Source organism: Macrobrachium nipponense, chromosome 45 (assembly GCF_015104395.2).
Source record: "Macrobrachium nipponense isolate FS-2020 chromosome 45, ASM1510439v2, whole genome shotgun sequence".
In the NCBI taxonomy this organism is placed as follows: domain Eukaryota; kingdom Metazoa; phylum Arthropoda; class Malacostraca; order Decapoda; family Palaemonidae; genus Macrobrachium; species Macrobrachium nipponense.
In genome coordinates this window covers 35,070,340-35,090,040 of record NC_061105.1, presented here as the reverse complement: position 1 = coordinate 35,090,040, position 19,701 = coordinate 35,070,340, and the positions used below count along the sequence as shown (strand labels likewise).

Sequence of the window (19,701 nt, the reverse complement as noted above, 5' to 3'; positions counted from 1 at the left end):
ACATTGAATACAGAATAGTGAATGAGGCCGCTGTGAAAGATAGGGTTCCAATCTGCATTAATTTTAGTGGGTACATAATATGCATGGTATGAAAGTGTTTATAACAATACATTTTGGTATGGGGTATTATTTGATTCCTACTTCCAAAGAGAGCAGACCAACTACTGTCTATACAATAAATGCAAAAAAAAAAAATAGTTACTAATTAAAAAATTTATGTTTTGATTAGCAAATGTGATTACCACTTCCCTTCCATGGGCAGTGACTGTTGCATTGAATGAATTTCTAAAGAATGTTTTGGTTTTTAATAATATTTTGATGATGAATCAATCCCTGAAGAGAGTATGCAGTTAGCGAGTGTAGTGTTAAGGAAGTTGGAGTTAAAGTGATGGTATCTAAATGTAAGTGCTAGGAGAGCTGTTAATCAGTTCAGTGGTCTGGTAAAACTAAGATATACTTAACTTGAGAGGGAGAGAGGAATTAGAGAAGAGAGAGAATGAAAGATTATGAAAGGAGAATGAAGAATTAAAGGTACTAATGAAAGGAATAGAAGATATCATAATGAAGTATCATTTGAAGAAAGCTGAAGAGAGAATGAACCAATATGATTTGGAGAGTGCAAGGTGGCAGCTCCCTGGCGATAAGTAATGGGAGTAATGCCAAAGGAGAAAGTGTTTGAAGGAAGAAAGGAGGATAAAAAATGCTGGACAATATCAGACTGTGAGGAAAGGAAAGGACAAGAGTAAGGATTTAATGTGTTCATCATCAAATGAGACTGGTGGCATGAATGGTGTCGTCAGTGAACTATAGGAGCGATAAATAGCAAGAGGAAGTACATAGGATTGTGTATAACTGGGGTAAGGAACATAGCAAACTTTTCCAAGGACTCTGAACATTTGTGGATGGAGAACTTTACAGATATAGATTCTTTGTGCAAGAGCTAAGAGGGATTTGGAAAGAAAGTGGGCTCAGTTTCACGAGGCGGTAATGAGTGAAGATGATCAGAAATACAAAACTGTCAAAGAGAGATTGAAAGCAGGAGTGAAATACTGCAATAGGTATGGGTCTGAAAACAGGAAGAATAAACTTTCCATATGCACGCTCATCAACTAAAGACATCAGCTAAAAGCAAGTTTTGAACTGAAGGTATGAATAAAAATTAATATCTGAGGAAAAGGTTTCTGGATACTGGACCTTCCAATGTGGCTGAGATTATAAATGGTAAACCTAAAAAAAAAAAGGAAAAAGAAGGATGGGTTGAAAAGAGCAGATCATGAGTTTGAACTGGGTGTGAAGGAAAGGAATGGAAGCAGCAGCGTGTGTGTAGGAGAGTGATCACGAGAACGAAGTTTCTTGAATATAAGTCATGCAGGGATGTCCTGATAAATACTCTATAAACAAATTTTAACAAAGTTTTTGGATGCAAATTATAGGAATCAGAGAGTAAGAGCGAGGCATAAGGAGAGTATATGCCAAGAATGTTACAGTGAAGAAAGAAAAGTAATAATGGCCGGTATTATTACTTTTCTAGAATGTGCAAATCCGTAGAAGCCAGTGTACTGCTTGTGGTAGGCCAGGGCAAAGGCAACAAAAGGGAGAATTGTGCAAATAGAACAACAAAGAACATTAGGAATGAACGATAATGTAGGTCATAGAGACAGAGTATGAAGAGGCTGTAAAGGGGCGAAGTCCTTGGGTCTATAGGAATGCATATTTTGAATGTAAGAGACAGATTTACATGTAATGATGTGTGTTGGGTAGAAAAATGACCAAGTGCCTTCTGAGCATGACAAATGGGAAATGATGAGTCGACTTATGTGCTCTGATTGAACTGGGTGTGGTATGAATGTCACGTACAGAAATGCTTTTGAAAGGGTGACATGAAGTGAATGTATAGGAAGCATGTCATGGATTTGAATGCTGGAATAAGAGTGGAAGGGGATGATTCCTACGAGACGGATGGGGCGAACGACAAGTACCATGTGTAATTAGAGTATAGCATAGGTTTCTGAAGAAGAAGAAGAAGAAGAAGGGTAGGCCTTTGCAGTCAATACAGGAAAAGATTAAAGTGAGGTTGGGTGAACATACTAGAGGCCGGTTGTATGTTAGGAGCAAAGCAAGTGTATCGTATAGATTTGAAATTACACAGGCATTATAATAGTATTGTAGTGAATATAAGGAGGATAGAGGGATGGCAGAGTAATCTGGGTATGAGAAGCAACGATGAGGATAAGTGCAATTGTTTGATGCAGTATTGGAGGATCCTGTCTACATGCAGATGCAAATGTAGAGAAGAAGAGGCAGTAGAGGTGTAGTATATATACTAGCAGTAAACAGATTGGGAGAGATCTGTACTGTTGTGTATGGTGATGGTGATGATGAAGATGAAAGGTAAGTTTCAGACTATATTATGATAAATAGTTGAGTTCAGCAGGAAAAACCCATAGTAGACATGATGGGATAGAGAAACTATTTAAAAACATTGTGATATTGTTCTTTTATACCTGCTGTTGCTTACTTTCAATGGTACTCTTGTTTAGAGAATGAGAGATCTCGGTGGAGTTATCAGTCACGCATGGGCATAGAGTGTATCCAGCGCATGAGATTTTTTCCCCTTAAAAATGCCCTTTTATGATTTATCATAACCACTTTTCACTACAATTCATGGGAAAATAAACTGCTCCCTGTATTTTGTCCATATCCCATCTAAAAATCCAGTCAAGACGGTGTAAATGACAGAAGTTTATCCGAAGTGTGTGGATGCTGAAATATATTGGGTACCTGCTCATGTTATTGTTTAAATGTGCAGAGGAAAAGAAGACAGGCAAAGCTGTACCCACAATTACATAGGTCACTTTCAGCTGAGCCTGTAAGTGACAGTGTAGCATCACAAACCTTTAACAAAAGGATTCTGTCTTAGGCCTACACTGATACACTTTTCTGAATGATAGCATACAAACTATTTGTTTTAACTCTCATGTTAGTGTGTGTTTTTGTGGATGTGCAAGTGTTCGAATATTTGACCAGTTTTCCTAATGCTAACATAAATGCCATCTTCCATTGCTAACTTAACCCTCTTAAGCCGAGCCCTAAAAAAAAATCAAAACGTCTCCCGTATGCCGGGCCTGGTTTGGAGTGAGCGCGGAAGTGGAAAAATAATTTTTTCAAAAAATTACAGCGCGCGTACTTTTGAAGATTAAGAGTTCATTTTTGGCTCCTTTTTTTGTCATTGCCTGAAGTTTAGAATGCAACCATCAGAAATGAAAAATAATATCATTATCATATGTAAATAATGCGATATATGGTAGCGAAAAAAAAAAATTCTTACATAATTGTATTCAAATCACGCTGTGCAGAAAACGGTCAAAGCTAACCAGTTACTTTTTTTTGCGTTGTATTGTACACTAAATTGCGATCATTTTGATATATAATACATTGTAAAACAATAAAAGTAACACCGGAAAAATATTATCACAAAATGATGTACGAATTCGTAACGCGCGGACGCAAAAAAATATTTTTTTCAAAAATTCACCGTAATTCTAAATAATGTTCTAGAGACTTCCAATTTGTTTCAAAATTAAGACAAATGATTGAATATTACGATACTGTAAGAGTTTTAGATTAGAATTGCAGATTTCGACCATTTCGGACGAGTTAAATTTGACCGAATGTCGAAATTTTAATATATATATTTTTTCATATGCTCATATTTCGAAGATGGAAAAAGCTACAACCTTCAAATTATTTTTTATTGTATTCTTCATGAATTTGCGCACATTTTGATATATGAAACTCTATAAAAAGGCTAATATGAAAAGGAGCAAATATTAGGATAATGCCATGTACGTATTTCGGAGACTTGCGGCCGCGAATCGGCGCGCGGAGTGAAGGTAAATATCACAATATTGTTTTAGAGACTTCAAATTTGTTTCAAAATGAAGAAACATGACGGAATATTACTAGGCCGTAAGAGTTTTTAGCTTACAATTGCGTTTTCAACTATTTCGGTAGAGTCAAATTTGACCGAACGTGGTTTTTTTTCTATTTATCGTGATTTATATGCAAATATTTCAAAAAAAGAGAAAAGCTACAACCTTCAATCATTTTTAGTTGTATTCTACATGAAATTGCGCCACATTTTCATATATAAAACTTTATGAAACAGCTAATTTTAAATGGTGCAAACATTTCGACAATCGCACAAAAAAATTCTGATTTTTTCGGAAGAGTTACCGCGCGAACGTAATTTTTTTTTTTTTTTCATAAATTCACCATAAATCAAAATATTGTGCTAGAGACTTCCAAGTCGTTGCAAAATGAAGGTAAATGAATGAATATTACTAGAATATAAGAGTTTTAGCTTACAATTGCGTTTTTCGACCATTTCGGTAGAGTCAAAGCTGACCGAAAGTTGAAATTTTTGCACTTAACGTTATTTATATGAAAATATTTCAAAACTGATAAAAGCTACAACCATGGGTTGTCTTTTGTTGTATTGTGCATGAAATTGCGCACATTTCCATATATAAAACTTTATGTAACGGCAAATTTAAAAGGGTGCAAACATTAGGACAATCGCACGAAAAAATTTATCGGAAGAGTTATCGCACGAACGTAAGGAAAAAGTTTTTTCATAAATTCACCATAAATCGAAATATTGTGCTAGAGACGTCCAATTTGTTGCAAAAAGAAGGCAAATGATTGAATATTACTATAATATAGAATTTTAGCTTACAATTGCGTTTCTCGACCATTTCTGTAGAGTCAAAGTTGACCGAAGGTTGAAATTTTTGCACTTATCGTTATTTATATGAAAATATTTCATAATTGATAAAAGCTACAATCATGAGTATTTTTTAGTTGTATTGTGCATGAAATTGCGCACATTTTCATATATAATACTTCATGTAAAGGATAATTTAAAATGGTGCAATAATTATGTCAAAGTGACGAAATAATTTCCGAGATGTGTCACTGATACTTTTTAGTGCGATAAGAAGAAATTCGCGCTTGCGCGCCTGCGTAGCGATTGTAAACAAAACAACGCCTTGATCCGTGAACTCCCAGCATCCCCCAAGGCGCGTGATACAAAAGTTTTCGGCTGGTAGGCCTATAAGTATTTTTCCGCGAATTTTTAAAAAAACTTTTTTGAGCCGACGTATGATACGTCCAATCGGCATACGGGAGACATTTTGACTCGACGTTTAATACGTCCAATCGGCGTAAGAGGGTTAATGCCATTTACTGTTCAATTGTGACATGTAGAATACACGTCTTGTTTACTCTTAGAACTATCTTTCAGCAATACTAATCAGTGAAAGTTTTTAACGAATGCAAAAGCTTGGATATCATAATATTTTTTATTCTAGGTTTTAATTCAGATTCTATAATTTCTATACCTACGGTGCCTTGTAAAGTGGGCGGCTCTCCACTAAATACTTTAGCATTACTAGAACTCATACTGTTTGGGGCAGTGGAAGTCTGAAAAGACCATATTTTCATGGTTGGTATACATTGCTCCCCTTCAGTTTGTGAGGGTCGAGTTCACACACCCCTTTGAACACTGAAGCCTTTTTGTGCAAATGCACACAGCATCTTATCAATTTAGGCTGTAAACGCCAATAATGATCATGAAGGACCAGAGGGTGTTTGGTATTATGAAACTATCTTTTAAAAGACCACCAAAACAAGGAACAGTGTGAGTAGTGTAGTTTTTTACTCCTCTGATCTTCAATGCTTAAGTGGTGATCATCTTTTTTCCTACTTTCTGCTGATGTGTCCTGAATTCATGTGTATCAGGTTTATTTTCTATTCCCTCACACCTAATTATTTATCCACTTTTCCTATACCTAGTTATTTAACCGTTTTTCCTATAACCTCTCTTGCTCTGTGAGTGTGTGTGTCTGTGTGTGCGGGCTGACTTCCCGTTTGAGTCCTATTATGTCTATAGTCTGTTGGCTTTGTCCACAGAGGTTTTCAGCTGAAGATTTACAGAAGGAAAAGTGTACTCCTTAGGGATAACTTTCTCACACTGAAAGAAAGTAACACATTTACTTATTTCACACTATTCAAAGACCTTGTACCTCCTGTTTTTGAAACAAGCAGTTTACATTTGTTGCTATGAACCATTGACCTAAAAATTATGATTTTACAGCAAATATCCATCCTGGTACTGATATATAAACAAAAAATCACAATTTTGAAGTAAATTGTATTTTTCCTAATTATACAAACTTGAGGTCCTTTACATAGGGAATTACTTACAGCGCCAGCTGGACCGGTCGTAAGATTTCTAACAAGGTAGTTCGGTAGTAACTGCTTGTCTGATGGTCGGGATTTTTGTATTTTGTGGTCGGAGGAGCAGTGGGAGTCCCGCCCGACTGGAGGTAAACATATCACTGCTTTAGGCCCAGGAACAGAGTGAGGGGTGGCATGAGGTGGGGCTATGTGTAAAGGACCTCAGGTTTGTATAGTTCTTGGTGGGTGGAATCTGAGTCTTGTGAACAGACTGGTGTTTGCCCGACCTGGGTTCCCTCCCTGGTCGTAAGAGCAAAAGGGAGGGAGCCTAGCCTCTGTCCAACTGATCGGAGTGTGCACTGCAGGATCAGTGGTCAGATCTCTGGACCAAATTCATAAGAGGGAGGTAAGCGTGCCTCTTATGAATAGCAAGCAAGAACTAGTTCCTACCCAAAAACCAAATATAAAGTCTTGGGTTTGTCTCTCACTGGCGTCCACTTCCCCCCTTGTTAGGGAAGTGGCGGATAAACGCTTCTATCCCTGATGAAAGGGATAGAGCTCGGTTACGTAGCTTACCTGCATCAGCATCCTGTCCAGCGTGGTGACAACCGCCACCCTCTGCCTGCAGGGAGAGGGAAGAAAAAGAGGAGAAAGAGAAGCCAGTCACACTCTCATTCACTCTTCCATTCATGCAGTCTCACAAAGATGAGATGCTACCTTATCCGGTAAAGGAGCTGGGTAAGGCTACACAACTTGTTGAGCAGCCACCACGGGTCCCAAGGAAAAGGTGTCCAAGGACCTGTGGGCAATATCCCGAAGGTAGAAGGAGGTGAAGGTGGTCTGATTGGCCCAAACCCCTGCCTTCAGTACCTGTGCCACGGACAAGTTCTTGTGGAATGCAAGGGTTGGACCAATGCCTCTGACTTAGTGGGCTCTCGGACGAAGGGTACTGGTGTCGGCACTCCTGTCTGAAGCGTACGCCTTCTGGATTACCTCACGAAGCCAGAAAGAAATAGTGTTCTTTGACACTTCTTTCTTGGTAACCCCGGTGCTAACGAAGAGGCGTCGACACTCAGGCCTGAGGAGACAAGTTCTCTTCAGATAGCGCCGTAGCACCCTCACAGGACAAAGCAGCATCTCATCTGCATCATTGTTGGTGAAGTCTTCCAGGGAGGGGATCGTGAAGGACTCGGACCTGGCATCAGGGACCAAAGGGTTCTGAGTCTTTGCTACGAAGTCCAGGACAAAATCGAGCATCACCGATCCCCATCCCCTCGAGTGCTTAACATTGAAGGAAAGACCGTGAAGTTCTCCCACTCTCTTCGCCGATGCCAGGGCCAGCAGAAAGATGGTTTTGAGGGTCAGATCACTGTCTGATGACTCTTGGAGCAGCTCGAAGGTTCTGCGAGTCAGGCTCCTGAGCACGAGAGTCACATCCCACCCCGGGGGCCTGAGTTCCCAGGATGGGCAAGACCTCTCGAAGCTCTTCATTAGGAGTGATATTTCTATGGAAGTGGAAAGGTCGACTCCTCGCAGTTTCAGGACTAGGGCCAGGGCGGCTCTGTAGCCCTTAACTGCAGAGATGGAGAGGAGCTTCTCTCCGCAAAGAAAGACGAGGAAATCCGCTACCTGCTGAAGAGTGGCTTTGAGTGGAGAGAGACCCCATCCACGACACCAACCACAGAAGACGCACCACTTTCCCTGGTATACTGCTGCAGAGGACTGTCTGAGGTACCCTGCCATCTCTGTTGCTGCTCGGCGAGAAAAACCTCTCGCTCGCAAGAGATGGTGGATAACCGCCAGCCGTGAAGACACAGGGACTGAACTGCTCGGTGGTGCAGCTCCACGTTTGGTTGGCACGGTAGGTTGTGCCAAGGGGAATCTCTCGTGGTGGCTCAGAGAGAAGAGCCAGCAGGTCCGGATACCAAACAGCCTGAGGCCATTTGGGTGCCACCAGAATCATCCGCAGATTGCTGGTGACCAAAACTCTGCTGATCACCTTGCGAATCATCAGAACGGGGAAAGGCGTAAACTAGGAGGTTGTCCCATGGGTGCTGGAACGCGTCCGCTGCAGCTGCCCATGGGTCCAGTACGACTAAGAAGAAAACCTCGAGTTTCCTGTTGTGCTGGGTGGCGAACAGATCCACAACTGGACGCCCCCACAGGTCGAAGAGCCTTTCTGCTACGTGTGCGTGAAGAGACCATTCGGTCCCAATCGCCTGATTCCGGCGGCTGAGCTTGTCTGCCACTACGTTCCTCTTGCCTGGAATGTATCTGGCTCTACCGAGTGAGCTACGGCCCACTCGTGCACCTGCATCATCAACTGGTGCAACGGGAGGGACACTAGGCCCCCCTGTTTGTTGACGTATGCCACTACCGTGGTGTTGTTGCTCATCAGCACCACTGAGTGTCCCATCACTCGTTCCTGGAACTCTTGGAGTGCGAGGAACGCAGCCTTGAGTTCCAGGACGTTGATGTGAAGGTGCTTGTCGTGATGGTTCCACACGCCTGCAACCAGCAACTCTTCCAGGTATGCTCCCCAACTCTCGGTCGATGCGTCTAAGAACAGTAACATCTCCGGAGGGGGAGTGCGCAGAGGCACTCCTATTACAAGGTTCCTGTCATCTAGACACAAGGCCAGGTCCTCCCTTACTTCCTTCGTGAGAGGAACCAGGAAGGATTGTGGATCCCTTGCCTGTGACCAGCACTCCTTTAGTCTCCACTGAAGAGACCGCAGGTGAAGATGCCCATGAGGGACTAACTTCTCCAGTGATGACAGGTGACCAATCACGACTTGCCACTGCTGAGCTGACTGTTCCCGTCGAGACAGGAACCATCTGGCTGCCTCCCTGAACCTGCTGATCTGCGAGTCTGCGGGGAAGACTCGTGCTGCTACCGTGTTGATCAGCATGCCCAGGTACTTTATCCTCTGCTTGGGCTCGAGATCTGACTTCTCGAAGTTCACTATGATCCCCTGATCCTGGCAGAAGTCGAGGAGTCGATCCCAGGACCAGCCAATCGTCGAGATACCTCAAGAGACGTATCGCAACTGAATGGGCCCAAGCCGACACCAGAGTGAACACTCGCGTGGGGCGGTTGAGAGACCGAAACAAAGTGCCCTGAACTGGTACACCATCCCGTTGAGGATAAAGCGGAGGTACTTCTTGGAGGGCTGATGGATGGGTATTTGGAAATACGCATCCTTCAGGTCCACCAAAAGCATGAAGTCGTTCTCCCTGATGGAATCGAGCACTGAGCGTGCTGTTTCCATTGTGAACCGAGTCTGGCGAACGAATCGGTTCAAGGGAGAGAGATCTATTACCGGTCGCCAGCCCCCCGATGACTTCTCCACTAGGAAGAGTCGGCTGTAGAAGCTCGGCGACTCATCTCGTACAATCTCCACAGCTCGCTTGCTCAGCATGGTATTGACTTCTTCCTGAAGTGCTACGTCCCTGGTAGAACCGGGAACGTATGTCTGAAGGTGGACTGGGTGCGAAGTGAGGGGTAGCCTCGACTCGAAGGGTAGCAGATATCCCTCCCGAAGGATATCCACTACCCAGGTCTCGGCTCCATAGCGCTGCCAAGTTGCCCAATGGCTCGCCCGGCACCCCCCAACTTCTGGCAGCAGGTGAGGGGGAACGCCGTCCCTAGCGTTTCCCCTTCTTCGGCTTCTGCTTGGCATTACCCCCTCGGGAGTAGGAGGCCTGGTAGGAGGGCTGATGCTCGCTCCTTGAAGCAGAAGTCGAAGTCTTGGTCTTTCCTCTCGACCTCGACAAAGCTGATGTCTTGGTGGCAGAGGAAGAGCTAGCCAAGCTCCGAGGCTTGGCCGCAGTTGCTAGAGGCTGCCTAGAACCCTTCGAGACTGCCTGGTGTACTAGGCAGACTCTGGACACCATGAGGGACCACAGGTCCAGCCAGGAGACTGCTTGGAAGGCTGCCATGGCAGTCGCTTCCAGGGCCGATGCCTCTTGCTGTGAAAACCAGAGGTTTTCAGCCAACAGGTGATGGAGAGGCACCCCCGGAATTAGCCTAGCTATCTCTGGGTCAACCTGCTTGGTCGGCAACGGGTCTACAGATGGCACGTAGAATTGCCGCTGACGAGGCAGAGGAGGGGGAAGCAGCTTGTCCGACCTGCTGGACCTAAGTGAGCCCTCCTGTCCGAAGACGAGAGAGTCAACCTGGCCCAGAACACCGTCGGCCAAGGAGGATTGGGGCAAACCCACCATCGTCCTGGGTTCCTTCTTAGGACCCCAGAACAACTCCAACCTCGATGTAGGTTCGGAGGGAGCAACCGCCGACCCTTCCCCGAGGTCGTTGTGCTGACGAATCAGCGCAATGACCTCCGCGAAGAACCTCTGAATCTCGGGGGTGATAGCGTCCTGTGGCACTGGACTGTCAGATCCATCCAGGCCAATCACCTCTCAAGACCCTCTTCCTTCAGAAGGAAGAACCTCGTCAGACCCCTCGTGGTCTCCTCCAACCACTTGCGCGTAGGACCTGCTCAGTCCCAAGACCGAGCCAGGCTCGTAGGCTCTCGTGGAGGGACCATGTGGAGCGCGCTCCTCGTGGTCACCCCTGGTTGCCTCGCTCCTCCCGGTGCAGCCCGAGGAGGTTGAAGGGACAGGAGAGGAAGACCTGACGCTCCCACCCTGCCTACGTGCAGAGCCGGTGGGCTGGGAGGACTGCAGGCGATTGCCAACGCGCAGTGGCGACCGAGCTGCAGGTCTAGTCCAGCGGTCTCCGTGAGGAGAACTGCTGGACTGAGAATGGTAGCGACGGTCACGTGCGTCAGGCGAACTGCTACCAGTTGTGCGAGCCGTCCGGTCCCCGTGGGAGCGACGGTTGGGTGACTGGTAGTGTTCATTGACGCGGTGAGAGCGCGCCACGTCCTCTCGACGCGTCACAGTACCTGATCCAGCCGAGGCTGGGCCTGGTGACCAGGAGGACCTCTTCCTGGCCTTGACACGTGACCAGTCTGGTGGGACCGTCACATCAACCCTGGGAACCAGGAGATCGCCACGAGAGCGATCGCTGGCCTGGCAAGACTCACCTGAGCGACTCCCACCAGTCTTCCGCTCCATGCCTGGGTCCTGACGGCGAGCAGGCTCAGCGGTCTGGACCCTGGCTGCACAGTCACCGGTAGGTGACCGTACACTTGGTGACGCTCACGAGCGAGCGGCCGAGACGGTTCCTGGTGCAGAGGTGGAACCTCTGGAACCAGGAGTATAGGTCCCGGTGGTAGCTGGCACCCCTACGGTCCCCGTCTTCTTCTTCCCTGGGGAAGGAGAGATGGGCCCCGTTCCGAAGGAACAGGAGGACCAGCGGAAGACCCACCTGTCCCACCAGAGTGGGACAGACCCTTAGAAGTCTCTGTGTGAGACTTCTAAGGTGGGGTGGCCACCTTCTTCTTCCTTGGCTATGGGGCCTTGGAAGTCGTAGGGGAAGAGGCGGCAGCAGACGACGACGAAGAAGACGACGACGAAGAAGACGACGACACCTTCCTCTTCTTCTTGGACCTCTTCTTCGTCAGCTTCCTCAGGACCACCGACAGGTCCTCCATCCAGGACGGAGCTGGGGCAGTTGCAGTAGCAACACGGCCCAACTGCACCTGTCTGGAGGGACCTGAGGTGGGAGCAGCAACACCACGGGCAGGAACGGAGACAGCAGGAACTGGCACAGGAACTGGTGGGTGGTCAAGTGGGGAGCTCTTCGGGACACTCGAAGTCAGGGGCTGGGGCGACGACAGCAAACCCAGGTGGAGGAACCATCTCCTCCCGCGGCACGAACGTCATCGGGGCCTGCACAGCAGCTGAGGGGATCACCGAAGTTACATGCTGCGTATACACCAGGTGCGGTGTCACAGCATACCCTGGTGTAGAGATGGTGGTAGTCGTCATCATCACCAGGCCAGGGTTCACAGGGCCAGCCAGGTGTTGCAACAGACCCTGAATGCTGGGAGTGCCTGGAAGGCTCAGCGAGCGCCAGACCTGCTAGAGGTCTCCACCCACGGCGGCAGTCACACCCATGGAAGCAACAGTCAGGTTAGTGGGGTTTCCCGCTCGCCCGGTGGGGGGGGGAAGATCCCACCCCGAGCGGACGGAAGACCCCGAGTACAGTTCCAGGTCAGGGTGTTGTGCCCCTTCCTCTGCGCTCGACAGGTCGAACAAAGAGGCGGAATGCGACCCGTCCCCCGAAGGGGAAAGAGCCATACGAGGGAGCTGGCTAGGGGGAAGGAATGAGGACGACATGTCGGTCACCAGAGGTGTTGCGGGAGAGCTTTCCAACGACCCCTTCGCTACTTTACGTGTCCTCCTTCTCCTCTCATAGCGCTCCCACTGCTCCTCCGACCACAAAATACAAAAATCCCGACCATCAGACAAGCAGTTACTACCGAACTACCTTGTTAGAAATCTTACGACCGGTCCAGCTGGCGCTATAAGTAATTCCCTATGTAAAGGACTGAGGGTTTGTATTACGTGTCGGAACAACTATTCATTATAATGAAATACTTTAAATGTACATGAAATAAAAATGGCTGATTTCTGGAGGTATTTAACGACTGAATTCCTTTTACAATTTGTATTTTATTTTCTCTGAGACTCAACTCAACACAGTGACTTCTTCCTATTGAAAATATCGTAAGTTAAATTTTTGTATTAGTGTATGATGCCAGTTAACCTGAAGTACATTGTAATATTAATATACTATAGTATATTATATTTTAAAATATTGAAGCCTCACAATATTGAAAGATCTCTTAAGGGATCACTGGTTGCCTTTAGAGTATTCAGTCATATCTTTTTACAAGAGTTCAGGTATCTGGTTGTAAGCGAGGTAAGTTTTGAACTCAATAATTAGTAAGTGTGTTATAACCAGGTATTCGGAACATCATGACAATATATATTTGAATTTAACTATACTTGGATGTATGTAAACTTGTGCTCTATAGAAATCCGAACCCCCTGACTCAACTAGGTGGAATTTTGCACACGGCCCTCATTTCACCCATGGAACGTTTTCACGTAGGTTTCAAACCCATACCCACGCCTTCCAGGTTACCTTAATTACTTCAAGTCCCGACTAATACCCAGCCATGGGAAAGCATTTTGGACTGGTATTCATTGCCAAGCCAAGTAACCTGACTGTAATTGCGGCCACCATTAGAAAATTTTCCTGCATCTCCATCGAATTCTGTTGTTGTGTAAAGTATGTGTACTGTTATTAAAAATGGCATTCTTTCCTGTGATTAATAATTATGTCTAGAATTCAATGCCTTAAATAAACATGTTGATGAAAACCATATTGCATTTTACTTCCTGTTTATGGCAAATGACTGACTGTCACCCAGAGCTCTTCTGGGTAGCGCTGGGTTGTCAGCTAGTATATATATACATATATATATACATATGTATGTATTATATATGTGTATATATATATATATATATATATATATATATAATTATATATATATATATATATATATATATATATATATATACCCAGGGGAGGAGCAGGCGCTTAGGCAGTTGACAATTCGGAGTTCACGGAAAGGCATTCTGTTTATATCCGTTTAAAAAAGGCCGACGTTTCGTATCGATTGATACATTTTCCAGGCTGAAAAAGGATTAAAATAAATAATACTTGTATCCATAATGTAAGGATTATAAGTATATCAACACCATGTTTACATCTAAAACAGAACAAGGAGAGAAAATTCAAACAGCAGAAGACAGAGGGCACAGGACACCTACCCACACTAGTAGCACAAAGCAAACTGACAAGGGGGCCGAAAAACTGGAAAAGATGCACACTCAAGGACAAATACAAAAACAAAACAAATAATAAACAGCTGTGTTGATGACAACTGGTGGTTGAGAGTAGGAACAGTCAGTTTAATCATTATGGATTCGAGGGTAGTTAGTTCTTCGGTACTATGTGCTCTTCCCACAAAGGTCTTTAGAAAGTATATAAGTTTTACATATTTTCCTATGATTTCTTTTATTCGACTGATGGGGATTTGATAGGCGGCTTGCCATTCTGTAACTGACTTCCTGATGAGAGGAGATTCGGATCTTCAGCAGCCTCTTGGTACATCAAACGTATGTGTCCAGATTACACCTGGGACAGGTATATTTACATATTACATTGTATGTAAAAAAGGGCTAATCTTATCCTTAAAATGGAATAGGGATTCAATAGTTCCTGAATCTATTGTCATGTAAGTAAGGGAATCTAGCATATTAGCGTAATTTAGGAACGTTAAGGACTGTGGGTGGAGGATTTAACTTCAGATTAAGCCGTTTATTCAGGGATCTATGGAACATAACTATACTCTGTTTTTATCCATCTGTCCATCCGCCTGTGGTGTTCGCGCATGGTAACACTACGTCCCGGGCTTTAAATAATATCCTATTTCGAATATTAACGGTGTAATTCGCATACAGTAAATTATTAAAACGCTTTTCAGTTGCAAATGTACACCAAGATATCCTTTTATTTACCTAAAACTTACGCATAGCGTAACTATTTAAAGCCCGCAACGCAGTGTTACCATGCGTGACCACCACAGGCGGATGGACAGATGGAAAAAAACAGAGTACAGTGGTAAACAATTATTCTTAAAATAACTGGCGGGAAATGCAATTTCGTCATAGAAGGTAGACCAGCTAGAGGTCAGTGTAAAGGCCCTGTGGAGAAGAGTAAAAAACAAGAGCTGTAAAAATTGGTGCCTAGACCAGTGAAAGTGCTCTTTCTAAAAATCCCGGTATGGAAACCTTTCTCATCTCTAGTAACTCTGAGATCCAGAAGGGGGCGCAAGTTTTGGGTCTCCTTTTGAACTGTGAATTTAATATTGGGTTGTTGGATATTTCAATATTCTCAAAAAGGGTCAACTTGGTGGTCATGTCTAAAGAGAGCGAAAGTATCGTCTATCAAATAATGGGTGGGAATCAAGGGGGGCAATTCTCCAGGATTCGCTCCTCCAGCGGGTTCATGAAGATATTGCCCCTTTGAATCCAACCCATTATTTGATAGACGATATATATATATATATATATATATATATATATATATATATATATATATATATATATACATCATACCTGAAGAGAGAGAGGCAGCAGTCTCTGAAATATAGTATTTTTCTCTCTATATCGGTGTTGTTTATGGGCTCCTTTTATTAGATGGAATTCTGTTGTAACAGAGCATTTTTACCAGTCATATATATATATATATATATATATATATATATATATATATATATATATATATATATGACTGGTAAAAAGCTGTTACAACAGAATTCCATCTAATAAAAGGAGCCCATAAAAACACCAAGATATAGAGAGAAAAATACTATATTTCAGAGACTGCTGCCTCTCTCTCTTCAGGTAGATGAATATATATATATATATATATATATATATATATATATATATATATATATATATATATATATATATATATATATATATGTCTATCAAATATATATATATATATATATATATATATATATATATATATATATATATATATATATATGACTGGTAAAAATGCTCTGTTACAACAGAATTCCGTCTAATAAAAGGAGCCCATAAGAAAACCAAAATGTAGAGAGAAAAATACTATATTTCAGAGACTGCTGTCTTTCTCTTCAGGTAGATGAATGAGAAAACTTTACAGAAAAGATGGTATTTATACCAAGAGGTCCATCCACAGGTAAGCCAATTTGGTTGAATGAAAATCTTGTCTACCACATCTGAATCCCATGCTCCTTTTGAGATGTTCATTACCTGCCTCTCTTTTATTAAGGCCGATTCCATCATTTGACTCTTGTACCAGCAGTTGCTGCTATAAATTATATGTGACAAATTCCAGTTTATTCTATAATTATGTTCATTTATATGGTTGAAAATAGCTGAGTTCTGTTGTTCATACCTAACTGACCGTTTGTGTTGTATTAATCTCTGGGGAAGTGATTTTCCTGTAAATCCGATGTAAGACTGGTCACAGTCCTGGCATGGGATATCATAAAACCCTGTGTCCCTGGGGGATGTCTTTTGTTGGACGTTAATCGGGGATTTGGCTAAGGTGTTTGGATAAGTAAATGCAAAAGGGTTAGATTTTACAAGGGTCTGAGTCACCGTCTTAAACGTGTCCAGGTGTGGAATTTTTATTTTATTGTTGGGAGTATCTTTGGCTTGTTTTGAGGGGGTCGGTAGAAAATTACGTTTGCTTTGTGAATTGCTTTCTCAATTATACGGTCAGGATACTTTAAAGACGAAAGTTGCTTAAGAATTAGTTCAAATTCTTTTTCCAGGAAATCTGGGGAACATATTCGTAAGGCTCTTAAGAACAGGTTGCTGGCTACAACTATCTTGATAGCAATGTCATGATAACTAAAGTAGTGAATGTATGAAAGTGAGAATGTTGGTTCTGTATATGGTACCTAAATTTGTATTCTGTCGTGTTTCTGATTAATAAAACATCAAGAAAAGGAATTTTGTTGTCTGTTTCCCATTCAACTTTAAATTTGATACTGGGCACTAATGCTTTTAATTTTGATAGGAATTCATTAAAATTGCCCCACCTATTATCCCAAAATGTTAGAATATCATCTACATATCTCATCCACAGCATGGTTTTGGGTTTTATTGCATTTATTACAGTAGTTTCAAAATATTCCATGTACAGATTGGCTAAAACAGGAATTAAAGGACTACCCATACTACACCCGAATTTTTGCTTATAGAATGATTCCCCGGATGAAAATACGTTATTAGAAGCACATAATTCAACTAACTTTATTATTTTGTCAAGTGCCAATGGGAAATGATCTGAATAGGGTGATAATTTTCCCTCAAAAACTGAAGAATGTCCTGTACTGGTACTTTTGTGAATAGGGAATCTACGTCAAGGTTTAAAAGTTTTATGTTGTGAAGTGGTATATGTGCTTCTCTGAATTTGTGACAAAAATCTTCCGAATGTTTGATATGACTGGGAGAAAAAGTGCCTAAAAAGGGGGAAAGGAGGCCAGCTAATCATTTAGAAATTTTTGTAATTGAAAGTTCCGGCACTTGAAACGATGGGTCTGAATGGAAGATTGCTCTGTGAGCAAGAGCCCGTGCTGTCACAAGGTCAGTTTAATCAAAAACAACAAAACAAGTAAATATATTATCAGTACCTGCCTACCTGTCTCTCTCTCTAAACCTCACAGAGTCACCAATAGAGATTTACTGCCACACCTACATATGCTTTTTTTTAAACTCTTGTATGACATCCTATGTCCATATTTTACCAGTGATCAGGAGCACATAAGGAAGTGCTCGAAATATATGGTTGCAACGTTAACACACACACACGCATACACACGCATATAATATATATATATATATATATATAATATATATATATATATATATATATATATATATATTCTATGGTACCTCGGCTCACGAGCAGTCCTGTTCACGAACAAATTGGGTTACGAACCCGATGTTCAAAAAATTTTTGCTCCAGTTCGCGAACCGTGCTTCAAGCCACGAACAGACAAACAATAGGTTAACCTATTTTCCTCCTCTTTATCTATCCCATTTTCTGGTTAGACTAAATCCTTTTCTTCCATTTCTATATCTATCCCATCTTCTATCTAAGTTAGAAAGTAAAATAGAATGCTAATAGTATCATTAGTAATGTTATACTTGTTGTGTAAGCATACAGCCAGAAAAAGACTGTTTTGCTATGAACAACCGAATCCGATAACAACAGCGGTTTGCATGCACTTCAACCATCGTACGATAGTAACAGAATTGCCGTAGTTATGTTACAAATGACGTTAAGTAGAATAGGACTGATATACTTTTATATTACTATCCTTATTCGATATGGAGAAAAGGTCGGCAACCGCATATACTGAAATTTAAGCTGCAAGTTAGCGCTGAAGCTGAGAAGAGAATGTGCATCTGCTAACGACTATTATAGTGCATTGGCAACATGGATGAAACACCCGCAAACTTCGGTATAGTATACCATTTATAATTTCTACAGAAAAAAAATAAGTTTTAGAATATAGAAGAGAGAGAGAGAGAGAGAGAGAGAGAGAGAGAGAGAGAGAGAGAGAGTATTCTTATAGTGTTTATTCGAGTCCCCAGACAAATAAATAATAAGTTAATAAATTAGTAAATATTCTCCATTAATCAACATAGACATCGGAGGCTATTGGTCGTTATTACACATCTGGCAACTTAACTGCCGTTGCCAAGTTGACGATGAAGAAAACGTTCATCCTCTTGAATCGAGTCTTGCATCCCTGCTTCGTTATGGTGTCGACAACAACAACAACAACAATAATAATAATAATAATAATAATAATAATAATAATAATAATAATTATAATAATAATAATAATAAATTGTTACATGATGGAATTCCTAGGACAATAACAACTCCCAACACTTTGCTTTAGGGAATTTCCTTTTCAGTGTCATTTTTTTCCTCTTACCTCTCTCTCTCTCTCTCTCTCTCTCTCAGATGAAATAAATCTCTTATTAGAAGAAGAAGAATAAGAAAAGACGAATACAATAATAATAGTGAAAACATAATGTTAATTATAATAAAAAAGAAATAGAAACGAAAGAGACATTGAAACTCTCGGAGAGGATGATATAGAGAACATGAAGATGATGAAGATGGGGAACAGAGGAGACTCACTTATTCTTTCTTCGCTCTCTTTCCTCCTTTTCTTATTTCACGACGACGAGACGACGAAGAACAAAAACACTTCCAATGCACTCACACTCTCTCTCTCTCACTGACTCGACTCGTCAGTCGTCACACACAGTCACACGTAAGTGTTACAGATTTCCTCAAGGCCACTGATGGGCACAACAGCGAAAGTGTCGTACAGCAAACAAAACACAATACGTACTACATATGTTCATAATACGTACATACATTAAAACACACATATACATCATACATACGTACATGCACGACATGAACAAGCACAGAAGTCAACAGTTGGCAAACATCACGAGTGGAGTCATAATTAGTATATGTTATTTTCTCTCTCTCTCTCTCTCTCTCTCTCTCTCTCTCTCTCTCTCTCTCTCTCTCTCTCTCTCTCTCTCTCTCATTTCTTTTCATTTATGGAAAAATAGAAAGTGAAGGTAAATATTTATATCTGATTGTGGAGTAAAAGATGGACTTATAGTGGACTGTATTATGCTTAACGTTGTTACTTGGTCAAAAACCGCTAAAAGCCTTACGTAACAACTCCACACAACTCCCTTTGCGGTTTCTAAATTACGTGGAGATATCTCTCAACCCAATTCATTATTGACGAGGATAACACACCAATATCGTTAATGAATAGTACCACAATTAAGTACTTTCACTTACTGAGCAGTCCTTGTAGACATGAACGCAGATCATAAATCGCTATACGAGATACGACAAGAGGTA

General features: G+C 42.3%; 1 protein-coding gene across 1 annotated transcript in view; it reads right to left on the bottom strand.

Moving 5' to 3' along the window:
- Positions 1–19,111, bottom strand: part of LOC135214469 (uncharacterized) — a 48,641-nt gene extending 29,530 nt beyond the window's left edge. The window contains exon 1 of the mRNA XM_064248815.1: positions 18,949–19,111. The gene's annotated coding sequence lies outside the window, so the exon portion shown is untranslated. The remainder of the gene's footprint in view (positions 1–18,948) is intronic.
- Between the last annotated feature and the right edge of the window lie 590 nt (positions 19,112–19,701).